The 14,837-nt window shown below is 40.3% G+C and overlaps 1 protein-coding gene and 1 pseudogene across 2 annotated transcripts in view; one reads left to right on the top strand and one right to left on the bottom strand.

The window, feature by feature from the left end:
- ZC4H2 (zinc finger C4H2-type containing) overlaps nt 1–14,837 on the top strand; it is a 64,593-nt gene that overhangs the window by 15,407 nt on the left and 34,349 nt on the right. The gene's annotated exons all lie outside the window — the stretch shown is intronic.
- Nucleotides 6,896–7,269, bottom strand: LOC126069462 (transmembrane protein 254-like; annotated as a pseudogene).

The raw sequence follows: 14,837 nt of genomic DNA, 5'->3' as shown, positions 1-14,837 counted from the left end.
TCGCAGTTTAGGAGGCTAGAAGCCCAAATTCAGGGTGCCAGCTCCAGGGGAAACCTTTCTTGTCTCTGTTGCCTCTGGGGAAGGTCCTTGTCGTCAATCTTCCCCTGGTCTACAAGCTTCTCAGAGCAGGGAACCTGGGTCCAAAGGATGCATGCTCCTGCCTCTTCTTGCTTGGTGGTAATGAGGTCCCTCTTTCTCTCTGCTTGCTTCTCTCTTTTATATCTCAAAAGAGATTGATTTAAGACACAGCCTAATTTGTAGATTGAGTCCTGCCTCATTAACATAACTTCCTCTAGTCTTGACTCATTAACATCATCGAGGTAGAATTCACAACTCATAGGAAAATCACATCAGATGACAAAGTGGTGGACAATCACACAATGCCTGAAATCATTGCCTAGGCAAGTTGACACAAATTTTTAGAGGACACAACTTAAACCACAACAGGTGCTGTCCAGTCATTTCCAACATATAGTGACCCCATGTACAACAGAATGAAACACTGCTCTGTCCTGTGCTATATTCACAATCATTGTTATGCTTGAGCCCATATTGCAGCCACAGTGTCAATCCATCTCATTGAGGGTCTTCCTCTTTTTTGCTGAACCTCTGCTTTACCAAGCATAATGTCCTTCTCCAGGGTCTGGTCCCTCCTGAGAACATGTCCAAAGTATGTGAGATGAAGTCTCTCCATCCTTGCTTCTGAGGAACAGTCTGGCTGTACTTCTTTCAAGACAGATCTGTTCCTCCTTCTGGCAGTCCATGGTATATTCAGTATTCTTCACCAACACTATAATTCAAAGGCATCAGTTTTTCTTCGGTCTTCATTATTCCTTGTCCAGCTTTCACATACATACGAGGTTATTGAAAACACCAAGGCTTGGGTCAGGCACACCTTTGTCCTTAAAGTAACATGTTTGCTTTTTAACACTTTAACGAGGTTTTTTGCAACAATTTGCCCAATGCAATGTGTCTTTTGAGTTCTTGACTGCTGCTTCTATGGGCGTTGATTGTGAATCCAAGTAAAATTAAATTCTTGACAACTTCAATATTTTCTTCATTTATCATGATGTTGCTTATTGGTCCAGTTGTGAAGATTTTTGTTTTCTTTATGTTGACGTGCTATCCATATTGAAGGCTGTAGTCTTTGATCTTCATCATTAAGTGCTTCAAGTTCTCTTCACTTTCAGCAAGCAATGTTGTGTCAGCTACATAATGCAGGTCGTTAATGAGTCTTCCTCTAACACTGATGTCGAGTTCTTCATGTAGTCCAGCTTCTTGGATTGCTTGCTAAGCATACAGATTGAATAAGTATGGTGAAAGGATACAACCCTGATGCACACCTTTCTTGCTTTTAAACCACACACTATCCCCTTGCTCTGTTCGAATGACTGCCACTTAATCTATGTACAGGTTCCTCATGAGCACAATTAAGTGAATTCCAATTCTTCACAATATTATCCATAATTTGTTATGATTCACACAGGTGAATGCCTTTGCATAGCCAATAAAACACAGGTAAACATCTTTCTGGGATCCTCTGCTTTTAGCCAGTATCCATCTGACATCAGCAATGATATCCCTGGTTTTGCATCCTCTTCTGAACCCAGCATGAATTTCTGGAAATTCCCTGTCGATATATTGCTGCAACTGCTTTTGAATCATCTTCAGCAAAATTTTACTTGCATGTGATATTAATGATATTGTTCGATGCTTTCCACACTCTTTTGGATCACCTTTCTTTGGAATGGATACAAATATGGATCTTTTTTAGGAAGTTGGGCAGGTAGCTGTCTTCCAAATTTCTTGGCATAGATGAGTAAGCACCTCCAGTGCTACATCTGTTTGTTGAAACATCTCAATTAGTATTCCATCAATTCCTGGAGCCTTGTTTTTTGCCAATGCCTTCAGTGCAGCTTGGACTTCTTCCTTCAGTTAACATTGGTTCTTGATCATATGCTACTTCCTGAAATGGCTGAATGTCAATAAGTTCTTTTTTGGCACAGTGACTATATATTCCTCCTGTCTTTTTTTTTTTTTTTTTTTTTGATGTTTCCTGTGTCATTTAATATTTTCCCTGTAGAATCCTTCAGTATTGCAACTCGAGGCTTGAATTTTTTCCTAAGTTCTTTCAGATTGAGAAATGCTGAGCATGTTCTTCCCTTTTGGTTTTCTGTCTTCAGGTTTTTGCACATTTCTTTATAATACTTTGTCTTCTCAAGCCACCCTTTGAAATCTTCTGTTCAGCTATTTTGCTTTATCGTTTCTTCCTTTTGCTTTAGCTGCTCTATGTTCAAGAGCATCTTTCAGAGTCACTTCTGACATCCATTTTGTTTTTTTCTTTCTTTCCTGTCTTTTTAATGACCTCTTGCTTTCTTCATGTGTGATGTCCTTGATGTCATTGCACAACTCAGCTGGCCTTCGGTCATCCGTGTTCTTTGGGTCAAATCTATTCTTGAGATGGTCTCTAAATTTTGGTGGGATATACTAAAGGTCATATCTTGGCTCTCGTGGATTGTTCTGATTTTCTTCAACTTGCACTTCAACTTGCATGTGAGCAATAGATGGTCTCTTCCACAGTCACCGCTGGCCTTGTTCTGACTGATGATAATTGAGCATGTCCATTGTCTCATTCCACAGATGTAGTCAATTTGATTCTTGTGTATTCCATCTGGTAAGGTTCACGTGTATAGTCACCACTTACATTGTTGAAAAAAGGTATTTGCAGTGAAGAAGTCGTTGGTCTTGCAAAATTCTATCATGTGATCTCCAGCGTCATTTCTATCACCAACGCCATACTTTCTAACTACTAGGCCTTCTTTGTTTCCAGCTTTTACATTCCAATCAATAGTAATTATCAATGCATCTTGATTGCATGCTTGATCAATTTCAAACTGCAGACATTGGTAAAAATCTTCAATTTCTTCATCTTTGTCCTTAGTGGTTAGCATGTAAATTTGAATAATAATCATATTAACTGGACTTCCTTGTAGGTATATGGATATCATCCTGTCACTGACAGTGTTGTACTTCAGGATAGATCTTGAAATGTTCTTTTTGACAATGAACGAGATGCCATTTCGCTTCAATTTGTTATTCCCGGCATAGTAGACCATGTGATTGTCCAATTCAACATGGCCAATACCAGTCCATTTCAGCTCACTAATGTCTAGGATATCGATCTTTACGCGTTCCATTTCATTTTTGATGACTTCCAATTTTCCTAGATTGATACTTCATACATTCCATGTTCTGATTATTAATGGATGTTTGTAGCTGTTTCTTCTCATGGTTAGTCTTGCCACATCAGCAAATGAAGGTTCTGAAAGCTTAAATCCACCCTGTCATTAAGGTTGACTTTATTTATTTATTTTTAAATTGTACTTTCAGTGAAAGTTTACAAATCAAGTCAGTCTCTCATACAGAAACTTATACACACCTTGCTATGTGCTCCTAGTTGCCTTCCCCCTAATGAGACAGCACACTCCTCCTCTCCACACTGTATTCCCTGTGTTCATTCAGCCAGCTCCTGTCCCCCTCTGCATTCTCATCTCCTCTCCAGACAGAAGCTGCCCACATAGTCTCATGTGTCTACTTGAGCCAAGAAACTCACTCCTCACCAGTATCATTTTCTGTCTTACAGCCCAGTCTAATCCCTGTCTGAAGAGTTGACTTTGGGAATGGTTCCAGTCTTGGGCTAACAGAAGGTCCAGGGACCATGACCTCTGGGGTCCTTCTAGTCCCAGTCAGACATTAAGTCTGGTCTTTTTATGAGAATTTGAGGTCTACATCCCACTGTTCTCCTGCTCCCTCAGGGATTCTCTGTTGTGTTCCCTGTCAGGGCAGTCATCAGTTGTAGCTGGGCACCATCTAGTTGTTCTGGTCTCAGGCTGATGTAGTCCCTGATTTATGTGGCCCTTTCTGTCTCTTGGGCTCATAATTACCTTGTGTCTTTGGTGTTCTTCATTCTCTTTTGCTCCAGGTGGGTTGAGACCAGTTGATGCATCTTTGATGGCTGCTTGCTAGTGTTTAAGACCCCAGATGTCACTCATCAAAGTAGGAAGCAGAATGTTTTCTTAATACATATTGTTATGTCAATTGACTTAGATGTCCTCTGAAACCATGTTCCCCAGACCCCCGCCCCTTCTACTCTGTCCTTCGAAGTGTTTGGTTGTATTCAGGAAACTTCTTTGCTTTTGGTTTATTCCAGTTTCGCTGACCTCTCCTGTATTGTGTGTTGTCTTTCCCTTCACCTAAAATAGTTCTTAGAGGTTGACTTTATTTTGAGGAGTCAGCTTTTCCCCAGTCATGAAGGTTGACTTTACTTTGATGAGACAGCTTTTCCCCAGTCGTATTTTGAGTGCCTTCCAACCTGAGAAGCTCATCTTCAGGCACTATATCAGACAATGTTCTGATATAGTGACCAATTGTTTTCAGAATTAGACTGCCACGTCCTCCTTCCTAGTCTGTCTTAGTCTGGAAGCTCCACTGAAATTTGTCCACCAAGGGTAACCCTGCTGATATTTGAGACACTGGTGGCAAAGCTTCCAGTATCACAGCAGCATGCAAGCCCCCACAGCACGACAAACTGACAGACACATGGTGGTAGTTTAGGTTACTTTTTTTTTTTTTTGGTGAGACAATTCACAGCATTTTATTCCAGTTAATCCCTTTCATTCAATAATCTGCCACCACTAATACTTCCACACTAATACTTCCATCATAGTTACTGCTCCTTGGAGAGGGCCATACTTTAAAAAATCTAGGTTGGATCCCCATAATGTTTAACCTCAAGGTCAAAGATCTTTTTCCTTACTTTAGCAATCCCTTAATCACAAGAGCAACAGGGAAAGACAGAGATAGTGCAGAAATATATGTACACTAGAAATAATTCATGGCTCATAATCTTTCGGCATTGTATTTTTACTTGGAGCTTTTTGGGGAGCAAAGTAATTCTCATAAATGTGTGCTTAATACAAATAACCTATCCCACTCCACCATACCATGGAAGGAGAACAAGGACTGGTTTCCAGAGAAAAAGCACATCAGCCTGCAAGAAAATAGCCCTAATGGCCTTGAGCAGTGGGTGGTCCTTCTACTAGGGTAAGGGGACAAAGTGCACCCCCCCACAACCAGTCAGTAGTAATAAGGTATAACTAGATGAACGGGAGAGGTAGTAACTAGCTGGGTGACCCATGGGCTAGAATCTCTAGGACAGGAATGTCTGTGTATTTGAGTAAGCCAGAGCTGGGGAAAGATACCCATAGACTGGAGAAAGTGATAGAGAACAAGAAAGTGTGAAAACAATAACAGGTTTCCCACCAGGGGACCCACAGAAAGGTGGGACTTCCAGTCAAGGACAGTTTTGGGCTTTCCTTTCAGATAAGGGTACATTGAGTGGGTTCTGCTCTTTTCACATGAAAACTGGAATGATACCAAATGAATGAAAAGTGGAATCAGAGGCGCTTTCCTTTGTCTGTTCAATAAACACTGGTAGGGAATCAGTCTGCATGCAGTGGGTCTGGGCTGAGGGGAAAATCTAGCTAAGATGTGCTACTGACTTAACGAGCAATCTGGCAGTGACCACTGGACCCCAACACCAAGCAAACACACTCAGAGCACAGTGGGGTCCCCAGGGCCCTGTGGAGGGAAGGATCTAGGCACAGCCCTCCCCAGTCATCTCCTTTGGGTTCTACACATATCCTTTATGTAAGGGGAGCTAATATCTCAGCCTGCCCCACCCAGACACTCCCTTGTCTTCTTTCTTTCTCTGATGTTTGAGAGCTCAAATCTTGCCTTACAGGTGCCTAATAAATGTTTTCGGAATTGATGTGCTGTGGAAAGGTCACTCTATCTTGGTCCAGAAAGATGGAAACATTTTTGAGAAAGGAGATCTAAGATGGTGGAGGCGAGGGTAAGATGTTGTAATCAGAAGGCAGGAGCAAAGGTATGCCAACAGACAAATTCAGTATGTGGGGGACTAGCAGGTAGCCTGGATTATCTAGAAAGTAGAGCTTTACTTAAATAGTAGTGGGAGTGATAAAGTTGGAAAATTAAGACAGTATCACGTAAGTATCAGGTTAAGGTGTGTCTGGACTTTATTTTGCAGGCCAGGAGGAGGACCTGAATGTATGTGGGCAGGGGAGTCACTTTGTTTAAGCATGAGTTTGGAAAAATTAGTTCTGTAGCCCAGTGAAGTGCAGAAAACCCAGAAATTAGGAGGCTGCTACCATGGTCCAGGTAGTGAGAAAGGCCTTGGAGGAGAGTGGCTGCACTGGGAATGGGAAGGATGTCCTGAAGTGACAGAAGAACTTTTCCATCCTGCCCAGGGAGATACAAAAGAGGAAAGCACCAAAGCAACTGCTAGGTTCTTAACCCAGTTGATGGGGAGAGTATCAACACAGCCAAGGTCCTCAAGAAGACAGCTCGAAGTACTATGCCAAGAGGTTAGTCTGTGGAATTGAAGTGCTAAAATCTTTCCCTACTTCTCTGTTAAATAACGTGTGGTCTACTCAAGCTCAACAACAGCATATGAAAGAATAATGAATAAGTAAACCCCCCAAAACCCAAACCCATTGCTGCTGAGTTGATTCCGAATCACAGTGACCTTAGAGGACAGAGTAGTACCGCCCCATGGGGTTTCCAAGGAGTGGCTGGTGGATTCAAACTGCTGACATTTTAGTTAGCAGCCAAGCTCTTAACCACTATGCCAGGGCTCCAATGAATAACTAACCAAACTAGATGGTCTTGAATAGCTTTGAAAGAAACTTTCTAGAAAGTAGAAAGATCACGTAAACGCTGCACCACCACTCCCCCTGCCCTAAATTAAATAAATAAATAAATAAAAAGGTGGGGTCAAATGTCAAAGTGCAGAGAAAGCTTTAAGATGTCTTCCTTAAGTCTGCTTTTGGCACTTTGGTCTGTAAACAATCAAGATGGAGGGAGATGCTATTCCAAAGAGGAAAGTCTGTATGAACCAGAGTAGCTGAGCCCAGCCATCTGAGATGCCTTTATACTCGCATAATACCATGGCATAAAAGGACTGTCCCACGTGAATCAGGCAGGCAAGCCAATACCCATTGTGCTTGAGGGTCTGATGGTGGTCCACCAAGTACTGAGTGAAGGGGCCCAGGGGACTCAGGCTCTGATAGGGGATACTCTGGGGCCAGAAGACACCCACGTGTAGTAGCCCATGGAGAGGGTGATGACCGTGAACCAGAACAGACTGCGTCTCTGAAAGCAGGCCACCTCTTCTGCTGCTGTCCCCATGGCGGGAGCAGCATCTCCAGGACTGTCAGTAGGTTACTTTCTTCTAGGAATTTTTGCATCTTATTGAAGTTTTCTAATTTGTTGGTGTACAACTTTTCATAATACTCTGTTACAATCTTTTTTCTGTTGCATCTTTTGTATTTCATTTCTAATTTTTGTTATTTGCAACCTCTCACCTTTTTTTCTTTGAAAGTCTAGCTAAAGGTTTGCCAATTTTATTGATCTTTTCAAGGAACCAGCTTAGGTTTTATTGTTTTTCTCTATTCTATTCTCTATTTCATTTATTTCTGCTTTGATCTTTATTGTTTTCTGTCTTCTGATAGGTATGGGGTTAGTTTACTCTTCTTTTCCTAGGTTTTCATGCTGTAGAGTTAGACTGCTGATTTGTGAAGTGTCCTCTTTTTTGATATATGCATTTATTGCTATAAATTTCCCTCTAATGACTACCTTGGCTGTATCTCATAGGTGTTGGTATGTTTTCATTTTCATTTAACTCCAAGCATTTTTTTAATTCATTTTTTATTTCTTCCTTAACCCATTGGTTGTTTAATAGTATGTTAGTTTCCACATTTTTATGTGTTTTCTATTTTTTTGTATTATTAATTTCTAGTATTATTCTTTTGTGATCAGAGAAGATACTTTGTAACATTTCAGTTTTAAAAAAAATTTGTGGCATCTTGTTTCATGGCCTAACATATGGTATGTCCCAGAGAATGTCCCATGTGCACTGGAGATAAATGTGTATTGTTTTGATGTTGGGTGGAGAGTTCTGTACATATTTATTAGATCTAATTTGTTTATGGTTTTGTTCAAGTCCTCTATTTCCTTACTGATCTTCTTCCTGGAAGTTCTGTCCAGTGTTGACAGTGGTGTGTTGAAGTCCACTACTGTTGTAGAGTTGTCTATTGCTCCTTTCAGTTCTCTCAGTATTTACTTTATATATTTTGGTGCCTTGATGTTGGGTGGATATATATTTATGATTGTTACATTTTCTTGATGGATTTTTCTTTTCATCTCTTATCACAGATTTTGGCTTAAAGTGTATCTTATCTGATATCAGTATGGTTACCCTTGCTCTCTTTTGGTTATTATTTGCATGGAATATTCTTTTCCATCCTTTCACTTTCAGTCCGTTTGGGTCTTTGGGCCTAAGATGTGTCTCTTTAGATAGCATATGATAGATCATGTTTTCTTATTTGTCCTGCTACTCTCTACCTTTTGCATTGACAATTTAGTCCATATACACTTAAGGTAATTATTGTTATGGAAGAACTTACTTCTTTCATTTTGTTATTTGTTTTTTGTGTGTCTTGTAATTTCTTTGTTTTACCTTTCTGGGAATTTTGTCATTATATGTGATAAGTTGCTTTCTTGTATTGAGTCTGGTTTCTTCCTTCTTACCTTCTGTGCATATTTTTAAAAAATATTTTCTTAGTGGTTACCATAAAAATTTCAGTTGAGGCCTTATATTTACAACAACATATTTCATCTTGATACCTACAATTAACATACAGATGGTAAGTAACATACAATTTTAACATATTTAAGCTCTAGTCCTAATTCTCTCTTCCCTCCCCCATCTCTGTTACTGTATCGTTTATCATATCATTATAAATTCTTTGTTAGGATAATGTTGTACTTACTTCTTACACATTTGTTGCTATTTAGCTTGTAACACATAACAATTAAATTTGCCCATTGAAAATACCTTGCTACAGGCCTTTTTGGCTTTTTTTGGTCCAATACCTTTATTGGCAATCTCTCCTTTATTTTTTAGTTTTCTTTCCTTGTAGTGGATCAGGTAGTTGTCTAGTGTTTTTTCTTTTCTACTTGAAGGATACCCTTTAACAATTATTGCAATGCAGGTCTGGTAGTTATGAATTCTGACAAGTTTTACTTGTCTGGGAATGTCTTGAATATGCCCTCATTTTTTAATCGACTCAATGGCAATGGGATTTTTTGTTTGCTTGTTTTGCTGGGTAAAGAATTCTTGGTTGACAGTTCTTTTCTTTCAGTGCTTTGTATATATCTTTCCACTGCCTCCTGGCCTCAAAGGTTTCTGTGGAGAAGTTGGTACTTAATCTTATTGAGTACCCCTTAAATGTTATTTGTGCTTTTGTCTTCCTGTTTTCAAGTTTTTTTTTCCTTACCTTTGGTCTTGAGGAGTTTGATTACAATGTGTTTTGGTGGCTATCTCTTTAGATTCATTCTATTTGGAGATTACCAAGCTTCTTGGATTTGCAGGTTCATTTCCTTATTCAGGCCTGGGAAGTTTTGTGCTGCAGTTTTTTCAAATGTTCTTTTCTGTTCCTTTGTTTATTTCCTCATCTTCTGGAATCCTCATAATACATAAATGTGTTCTCTTGATTGTGTCCCAAAATTCCATATGGGTTTGTTCAGTTTTCTTTATTTTCTCTTGGGATTCAGTAAGTTCAGTTGTTTTATCCTCCAGTTCGCTTACTCTTTCTTCTGACTGCTCTAATCTATTGTTTTATCCCTCCCTTGCATTTTCCTGTTCAGTTATTATGTTCCTCAACTTGAATATTTTTCTTTTCTGTTTTCTATCTCTTTATTAAGATTCTTATACTGCTTTGTTATCTCCATTAATATGTTGTTTGTGTGATCTTTGAATTCTTTGAACATATTTATATTTGTTTTTTGGAAGTTCTCTATTTTTTCTATTATCCTTACTTTCCTGAGAGTTATTTCTACTTCTTCATTCTGTTCTTTAAATTGGTCCATCTTCTCTTGCCTTCCTGTATATCTTAAAATTTTTTGTTGAACCTGGGCATTTGAATACTCTGTTGTGGTAATTCTGGGTTGCAGGGTCTCCTCTTTCCCCAAAAGTGTTTTTTTTTTAAACTCTGTTATTTGTTTTTTGTTTTTTTTGCTTCCTCTAAGTTCCCCTAGGAGGCGCTCTAGTTGTATGGTTATTCCAGCAGTTAGCACTTTGTCAGAATTACTATGCAGAGTGTGAGATTTCACAGCCTTGGGGAAGGTAAGAACACCTTTGTTTGATTTGGTGCCTTCCAGTCAGGTAATCTAGGGGAGTTTGCAGCCCTCCCTCTTTCCCAGCCAACACAACTCTCCAGTCTTATTCCAAAGCCCTCAGGTAGATTCTCTATCCTTTTAATGCAGCATGTGCATTTTGTTTGGAGCACAGCTCTCCAGCCCCTCCTCTTTTCCTTTACTCTGAAAGTTTTAAGTCTCTAATTGAGGGTGGTACCAGGCTTTTCCATTTGAGACAGGAATCTTCTCTGTTCCTCTCAGTTGGATGTCAGCATAAGTTTTACTGCCTCATTTTGGCTCCTAAACCCATTGCTGTTGGGTAGATTCTGACTCATAGTGGCTCTGTAGGACAGAGTAGAACTGCCCCATAGGGTTTCCAAGGAGAGCTGGTGGATTCGAACTGCTAACCTTTTGATTAGCAGCTGAGCTCTTAACCACTATGCCACCAGGGTTCCTTTTGGCTCCTAGGGAGCTGACTTCTCTTATTGTATTTGTGTCCCATGATCAGCCTCTTATCAGGGGCTGTTTTTATTCCTGAGTTTTTTTTTTTATGTCCAGCAGCAGCCTGCTATGGTTTCACTGCCTTAGGGGTTAGGCTGATGAGTTTCCCAGGTGACAGAGAAAGATAAAACTTACCTTATCTGTTGTTTTCTTTTCTCTCTCAGTTCCCAACTAGTTGTTAGGTTGGCTTTTAGGGTTCTGCATTCACAATTCTATCTCCTTGTTGGTGCTATCTTGTTGTTTATTTCCTATAATTGTAGAAGGAGATTTAAGATGACCTCGCATCACCATCTTGGGAAGTATTCCAAAAAAATTTTTTTAAATGCTCTGCAAAAGACCCTGTCAAGAAGATAAAAGGACAAGCTATGTGTAGGGAGAAAGTGTTTGCAAATAACCTATCTGACAAAAGATTCATTTTTAGAATATTTAAAGAATTCTGAAAACTCAACAGTAAGAAAACAAACAATCCCATTAGAAAATGGAACAAAGACATGAACAGACATTTCACAGAAGGGGATATACGATTGACAAATAAGTACATGAAAAGATGTTCAACATTATTAGCCATTAGGGAAATTAAAATGAAGATCACAGTGAGATATTACTATATATCTATTACTAAAAACAACAAACCCGTTGCCATTGAGTCAATTCTGACTCATAGCAACCCTATAGGACAGAGTACAACTTTCCCATAGGGTTTCCAAGGAGCAGTTAGTGGATTTGAACTGCTGACCTTTCAGTTAGCAGCCCTATTCTTAACCACTGCGCCACCAGGACTCCACATACCTATTAGAACAGCTAAAATAAAATTGGCCGGTTAGCTTGTGAAGAAATAAGATCACTCAGACGTTGGTAGTGGGCATGCGATATGGCACAGCCACTGTGGAAAGCACTTTGACAGTTTCTTAAAAAACTGAACATGCAGTTACTGTATGATTCAGAAATTACACCCTTGGTCATTAACTCTAGGGAAATGAAAATTTATGGTCACACAAAAATTTGTACATGAGCTTGTGAGTGGCCTTCTAGGATACATCTACTGGTCCCACTATGTCTGGAGCAAGGGAGAATGAAGAAAGCCAAAGACACAAGGGAAAGATTAGTGGACTAATGGACCACAGCCACCACCAGACTGAATCCAGCACAACTAAATGGTGCCCAGCTACCACCACTGACTGCTGTGACAAGGATCACAGTAGAGGGTCCTGGACAGAGCTGGATAAAAATGTAGAACAAAATTCAAACTCAAAAAAAAAAAGACCAAACTTGTTTTCTGATGGAGACTGGAGAAACCCTCAGAGTATGGCCCTCAGACACCCTTTTAACTCAGTAGTGAAGTCACTCCTGAGGTTCACCTTTCAGCCAAAGATTAGACAGGCCTATAAAACAAACAATAATACACATAGCTCAACCATACATGACAGTAAATGGGCATACCAGCCCAGGGGCAAGGACAAGAAGACAGGAGGAGACAGGAAAGCCGGATAAATGGAAATAAGGAACCCAAGTTTGAGAAGGGGAGTGTTGTCACGTCTCGGGGTTGGCAACCAATGTCACAAAACAATATGTGTATTAATTGTTTAATGAGAAACTAATTTGCCCTGTAAACCTTCACCTAAAGCACAATAAAAAAAAATTTGCACATGAATACTCGCAGCAACTTTATTTGTAACTTCCAGTAACTGGAATCAGTCTAGATGTCTTTCAGTGGGTCACTGGTTAAACAAACTGTGTTATATCTATCCCATGGAATACCATTCAGTAATAAAAAGAAACAGACTATTCATACCCAACAGCTTGGATGGATCTCCAGGGAATTATGCTTAATGATAAAAACCAATACTAAAATGTTATATTCTGTATATAAAACATTTTTGAAATTACAAGACTGTAGAGGTAGATAATAGCTTAGTGGTTGCCAGAGGTTAGGGGTGTTGAGAGGTCAAGGAAGGAGATGAATGTGGTGAAATCTGAATAAATGCTGGGTTATTGCAATGTCAGTTTCTTGGCTTTGATCTTAAATTACGTAAGATGTAACCTTTGGGGAAACTGGGTGAACAGTACATGGGCCTTCTCTGTACTATTTTTGTAACTTTCTGTGAATCTATAATTATTTCAAGATAAAAAGTTAAAAAAATAAAGCAAGGCAAGAAGTTTAGTCCTGGTCCTTTCCCACTGACAAGGTACCTTTACATGTTGGCATGAAGATCCTCTGGAGCTGGCATGTTGGCCAAGGGCCAGCCGCTGCTTTCCTGTGGACATGGCCTCTTTCAAAAGGCCATGGAGGTGCAAGTGAGTGTTTAGAAAAGAAGTGTGCTGCTGAGTGAAATGGATGAAACTAGGGTCCAAGCCGAGACTCCAGCTCTTTCAGAGCAATTAGCTTTCAGTCATGGAGGTTTTCCAGCTGCTGGCCGTAGAGGACACAATGAGGGGTAAATGTCTACATGAAGCTACTAGAACTCAGTTGCATTGTTGTGAAACTGGTTGGCCACTGAAGAGAAAATGGTGAACTCTGTCCCTCTGGAGGGGAGAATAGTTGCCAGGGTGTAGGGAGGGATGGAAGAGGAGCAGGTTATAATTGAGCACTGACTGATCCCATTGTCTGAGATCACAGGACATGCAGAAGTCTATGGGGGCATTTTGAGGCACTGAGAATATTTTAGCTGCCCTATAATGGAGGCAGAGGCAGAGGAACTGAGAAGATCTGGAGAACTGCTAGCTTTGCCCATCTCCATGAGGTCTCCAGTTCTTAGGAAGATCCAGCTGCATTAGCAGCTCCGTTGATGTGTCTAGTTTCTAGAGTGTTGTGGAACACCTTGCTGTGGTACAGCTTGTTGCAGTCTTTCTATTCAATCTACCCTCCATTTCTTGGTGTGGACAGGCCTCAGAAGAGTAATACATTGAAGAGCCTGCAGGAGCCCATGGTTTAGAAAAGAAGACTTTCACAAGCACAAAGAATGATAATCCACAGCAGACTGCAAAATTCTTTCCACAGGACACTGGGAAATGGGGAAAAATGAGAGAGACAGTCAGTTGTGCTTAAGTAGGGACAGTGCCTTGGCTAAGATCTGGGGTAAATGGCCTTTGAGCTGAGCCTTAAAAGAGGATGGATAGGGCTTAAGACATACAGTGGTGGTGGTGTGGGGGGGAGGACAGTGGAATGGCTTTCCAGATAGAGGGAACTGGGTAGGAGGGTGTGGTGGTGGTAGGGAATTACAGTATAGTAGTAGGTTTTTTTTTTTTTTTTTTTTTTAGTAGGGTTGGGAGGAGATGGACTTAAGTCTGAGGCCAGATCCTGAGGTGGGAGATTTGACTGTTAGTTGAGGTGCTTACATATTTTTTTTATACACGGTGGGGAACCACAAGAGGGTTCAGACAAGAGGGTGTATATACTATAGCCCAAATGCTGTCCCTCGAGAGTTGGAGGCCTGTAAGGTGGGGGGAGTACTTCACCTGGGTGGACATTGTTTAAAATTGACAATGTGTGGTAATAGTAAAGAGCAGACTAATTTTTAGTTGGCTCTGTTATTATTTTTTAATCCTCTGTAGAAAATGCATCCCTTATTGCCTGCACCCAGGGTGGCCTGCTACCTCTGCCCTGTACTTGGTACACCACTGCTGAGAGGTAACTGTGACACAATCAAACCCTGCAGTGACACTTCTGTCCTTCTTTTAGAATATGTGCCAGGCTCCAGCAGCAAATGGAGGCTATTTCTTAAACCTGTCTTCATAACAGTGTTTCCCTCCCCTAAACAAGGATTTTGGTCCTTTTACCTCTTAGATTTTCTTGATCCTGCTATTTCTTACCACAGTGGACAATTGCCAGAAGATCCAAAATACCTTGGATGGAGGTATATATTGCAGCTACCTAAGCCCTCATACTCAAGGATGAGGCTGCCATTTTGCCAACGAAAGACCTCCTCTCCAGGGAGGGTAGATGCCAATGGTGCTTTGAGGAAGGCTTTGTGCCTTTTTTTAAAAATTTTCTTTCATGTGTTTTAAGGGAAAGTTTACAATTCAATTCAGCCTCTCATACAAAAACATATACACACCTT

This window comes from Elephas maximus, chromosome X (genome assembly GCF_024166365.1).
Source record: "Elephas maximus indicus isolate mEleMax1 chromosome X, mEleMax1 primary haplotype, whole genome shotgun sequence".
NCBI classification, from domain to species: Eukaryota; Metazoa; Chordata; class Mammalia; order Proboscidea; family Elephantidae; genus Elephas; species Elephas maximus.
The sequence above is the reverse complement of the archived record's forward strand: the minus strand, read 5'-3'. Positions and strand labels throughout refer to the sequence as shown.